Below are 5,318 nucleotides of genomic sequence, written 5' to 3' on the forward strand. Positions count from 1 at the left end.
TGTTGCGCTGTGGGTGAAGCCATTGCTGGCGAATTTGCGGAGTTTAGTGAATTTGCCCCTATAACTTCAATGTGCACTGCACGGATGCTCAAGCAAGTGAAAAGCACAGCCCAGCGTTTATCATTGACAAACCCTCCGTGAGTCCTGCTTGTGACTACAGACCAGGGGCCAAAAACATCTAAGCCAACATTAATGAAGGGTGGCTCTGTGCTTAATCTGTCAGCCGAGAGATCTGCCATCTGTTGATGTTGGAACCTTCCTCTTAATTTTTGGCACTTCACACATCTGTGGAGTATGGAGGATATGCATCTTATCATCCCAACTATCCAGAAACCTGCAGCTTTTATTGGGCCTTCTGTGAAGTGACAGTCTTGGTGATGAACTTGCACATGGGAATGCCTAATCAGCAGAGCAGTAATGTGATGATGGCCCAGAACAATGACAGGGTTAGAGTCCTTGTTGCACAGATTGGATTTACCTAGACGACCTCCAACTCAAAGTAACTTGTGATGATCAAGCACTGGGTTTAATTTGTACAATGGGCTACCCTTAGAAAGGTTGAATCCCTTATGATATGACATCAACCTTCTGAGAATACATTTCATGTTGAACACATCTAATAATGATATTTTCTGAATGTCAGATCTCCTCAATGGTTTACAAATGGGCCACATGTGACACTTGTCATGTTCTATAGTACTATTTGCAAAGTGATGAGCAATGTGAAAAAGTCGTGCTACAGCCCCTACAACAGAAGACCACTTTGAAAAGTGTTCAAAACGGTGAGAACTCAGCTTTATCTTTGACTTCACAGAGGTATTGAGAGTGACAGCAAAGGATCTGATTTCTTTATCAGACTCCAGATTGACCAGATCAAATTTGGAATCCGCATGGTTTAAAATGGATGTACCATTTAAGAATTCGTGTGAAGATGACCATGAAATATCCTGAAATGCAGCAGCTGGTACAGCGCGAGTGCCCTGATCAGTAGGGTTGAGGTCAGTAGGTATGTAGTGCCATTGATCTGGTATAGAAACCTTTCTGATACGCTCCATTCTATTGCTGACGTACACATAAAACTGTTTTATTTGGTTGTGTATGTATCCCAACACTATTTTGCTGTCTGAATAAAAGTCGAATTAGTCTATTTCAAAGTCCAATTCCAATTATAAGCTCAGCAATTTTGACAGCTAATACAGCTGCACAAAGTTCAAGCCTTGGAACTGTATGTCTGGGCTTTGGATTTAGTCTGGCCTTACCCAGGATAAAACCAACGCTTACTTTACCACCCGGATCATTAACCCTTAAAGGAGAACTAAACCCTAAAAATGAATAGACCCAAAAATGCCATGTTTTACATACTGAACTTATTGCACGAGGCTAAAGTTTGAGTTTGTCAATAGCAGCAATGATCCAGGACTTCAAACTTGTCACAGGGGGTCACCATCTTGGAAAGTGTCTGTGACACTCACATGCTCAGTGGGCTCTGAGCAGCTGTTGAGAAGCTAAACTTAGAGGTTAGCAGAAAAAGAGGTTAGTCTGTAATAAAAGGGGGGGATAATATGGGGCAGAATATTAAATGCTGATACTAGTTGCACTGGATTCTGTGCTGCCATGTAGTAATTATGTGTATTAATTACTAATCAGCCTTATATTGTGACATTTCTATTCTATGTGTACTGTATATTGTGAGTGGCTCCCTAAGCTCAGTAAGTGACAGCAGCACAGAGCATGTGAATCAGTGAATCAGCAGAAAAGAAGATGGGGAGCTACTGGGGCATCTTTGGAGACACAGATCTTTACTGCTAAAGGGCTGTGGTTGCCTTGGGCTGGTAAATAATCCCAAAATATAATCTACAACATTTCTACCTACTTCTTTAGTTTTAACTTTCATTGTCCATTAATTAAGCTACTGTAGCTATGGCTTCAATGGAAGCATCAGAGAAAACATGGATCTCTCTTCTGGTGGCACTGAAGGATGCAATGAAGTAACAGCGTGGTCTCAAGTTCATGCAACAATTTCAGGGACCTTACCCATGATTCCCATCTTTGTTTTTTATCCTTGGGTAGAAGGCTATCCCAGTCTGTGTTTTCAGAACTAAGCTGTTTTAGCAGTATCTTACCCTGAATGGTAAGAGGTGTTTTTTTCCTTCACACAGTAATGGTGTGGACACTGTTCAAAACAAGTATTTTGTCCATAAGACAAACCGTATGTTTTTAAGGAAGAAAACATAGTCTGCTTTCTCATTTTTCCCAGGCAGATGTTGCCTATGATTACCCAGCCTAGGTCCAGGCGTTGGGCACATGGGGCATCATCATGAGGTCCATTGATTTGTTGGTGGACCTTGTGCATTCTTAGAATATCTCTGCCAAGTAAAAGAAGGTTATCAACATTTTTGTCAAGGGCAGGTACTGTATGTGATCAGCTACAACTTTCAAGTGAGGGTGGAGAGAAGCAGCTGCAGGAGTAGGGATTTCTTCTTTATTAGTTGGAATCTGGTTGCTCAATGACATTAGGCAACGGTATTTCTATACTGCCATTCAGAGGAGCTACTACGAGACCACTGGCTCTTCTTCCTGAGACTTCTATAGTGCTGGCACCCTAGGGTGTAGGGAAAGGCATCTCCATTTATGTTTAACAAGTCTAAATCTTTTGATCTTGCAAGAGATTGGTTACTCTGATCATCTAGGATTGTGTACAATCTCACAGCCCTTTCAGGTTGTCCCTTGTCATGCAGTGTTTCTCCCTAGACTTTAGTACATGTAGAGGATACTGAGGTGGGAGGTGCTGTCTGATCTGTGCTGTCCCCATCTTGCTTTGCAACACGGAGGATCTGTATTGAAGTGGATGAAGTGCTTGTATGTGATCTTCACTTTTGCATTTAGTGCACTTAATAGTCACCTTACAGTCTTTGGCAAGGTGTTCTGTGGAGCAGACCCCAAATTTCCTTAAGAGTTCCTTGCACTCTTGCAGGGTTTTTTTTTCCTGAAGCCAATACATTTTCTAAACAGATGTGGCTTGTTATATAAAGGGCACTGATTATTTGGGTCCTCAATTTTGTTGCTTTTATTAGCCTTTGCAGGAACTGATGTGGGTGTATGTGGAATATCAGTCTTTTTAACTGACACTGGATTTCTGCGTTCTCTGAATGTAGGCTGTGGACTTGGGGACATTGACTATAGGATTGACTATAGGAAAGCTTGGGTCATTCCTAATATCTCCAATTCTTCTGATGAACTCACAGAAGTAGGAAAGGGGAGGAAATGCAACTTGATTCTCTTCCTTGTACTTTGACCCAAGCGATGCCCACTTCTCCGGGATACAGTATGGCAGCTTGGAAACTATAGGGTTGACTCCACGTGTGGTGTCGAGGTAACCAAGGCCAGGGAGATGGACATCAGCCTTGGCGAGTTGGAGCTCCAATAGAAGATCGCTGAGCTCTTGAAACTTTAGGTTGTCTTTGCCAGATATCTTTGGGAAGCTTTGCAACCTTCTAACCAAAGAATCTTCAATTGCTTCAGGGCTTCCAAAGCTAAGCTCAAGTCTGTCCTACAGCAGGATTTTCTATATGTACTGCTTTGAGTCAGCAGATTGGGAACCTAGCCACCTGATAAACAAATCAAATTCTTCAATAGCTGTGATGTCTAGTCCACTAATTGTGGTCTTAAAGGTGGATTTCCAGCCTTTGTAATACTCTGTAGTCATTTATTTGTGAAGCATTTATTTAGCAATCTGTGACAGGTCTGCATTTCCAGATTTTGGATTTATGGCTTCAGGTGAAACAGAGTTGGAAACAAAGGCTGGTACATAAACATTCAACTTTGGCACAGGTTCAGATTTCATGGATGTGTTGGGTTGCAGCTGTGGCAGATGTGCTGTAACTGATTATTCCCATTGTAGGGGAGATGGTCTGGTATTTCCATAACGGTGTTCATAGCTTTCTGCAATGCTGTGGCCTGTTGAAGTGGAGAAATGCAGGTAAATTGTCTCTAGGACCGGTACATACAGTGTACATACCTTGGTCAAGTGACGCAGCCATGTTGACCGGGAGCTGAAGTTCTGTAGAAACGTCAAAGGGGCCTCTTGCATTAGATGCAGCTGAATAGCTTCTGCTATCATTTGCGACATAGTTGGTAATGCATTCAAAACACTTTGGGGCCAATTCATTAACTTCGAGTGAAGGATTCAAAGTAAAAAAACTTCGAATTTTGAAGTGTTTTTTTGGCTATTCCGACCATCGAATGGGCTACTTCGACCTTCGACTTCGAATCGAACGATTTGAACTAAAAATCGTTCAACTATTCGACCATTCGATAGTTGAAGTACTGTCTCTTTAAGAAAAAACTTTGACCCCCTAGTTCGCCACCTAAAAGCTACCGAACCCAATGTTAGCCAATGGGGAAGGTCCCCATAGGCTTGGCTAAGTTTTTTTGGTCGAATGATAATCCTTCGATCGATGGATTAAAATCCTTCGAATTGTTCCCGAACAATTATTCCTTCGATCGTACGATTATCCCTTCGATTGCAGTATCTGCGCAAAATCCTTCGACTTCAATATTCAAAGTCGAAGGATTTTCATTCCCAGTCGAATATCGAGGGTTAATTAACCCTCGATATTCGACCCTTGATGAATTTGCCCCCAAATGTCTGTTGGACTGCTAAAATTTGTTTCACTCTCATTAGCCTCTTGTTCTAAGACATTAAGCCTTGCAGGAGCGGTGGCATGTTAACAATGAGTTTCCAAGGCCTCCAATTCTGCTTTCCTGCAACTTCTGCTTCAATTTCTTGACGGAAAATGGAAGATCCCAATTGTAGGGATTTAGAGTATCTCGTGGAGTGTCTACTAGATACAGAACAACGAGTGCTGGATTCATTAAAGGAGAAGGAAAGGCTAAAAGTAAGTAAGCTGTATAAGAAAGGTCTATATAAATACACCAGTAAACCCTCAAAGTAATGTCAAAAGAAACAGCACATTTCTTTCCTTCTATTGTGTACTCATGGGCTTCTGTATCAGACTAACTGTTTTCAGCTTAAACCTCCAGGGCTAGGGCTTGAGCATGCTCAGTTTGTTCCTCTCTCCCTCCCTGCTGTAATCTGAGCCCAGAGCTATAAGTGAGCAGGGAGAGACTCAGGCAGGAAGTGATGTCACACCAAGCTAATATGGCAGCTTCTATCCTAAACAAACAGAGACAGTGTCTAGAGCCATTTACTCAGGTATGGTAAAGCATTCTGCAGAATAAATATAGTGTTCTAGCTTGCACCATTGTGGCTAATCTATTGGCAATAAACTGTCTTGGAGCTTTCCTTCTCCTTTAAA

This window comes from Xenopus laevis, chromosome 9_10L (assembly GCF_017654675.1).
Source record: "Xenopus laevis strain J_2021 chromosome 9_10L, Xenopus_laevis_v10.1, whole genome shotgun sequence".
Lineage (NCBI taxonomy): Eukaryota > Metazoa > Chordata > Amphibia > Anura > Pipidae > Xenopus > Xenopus laevis.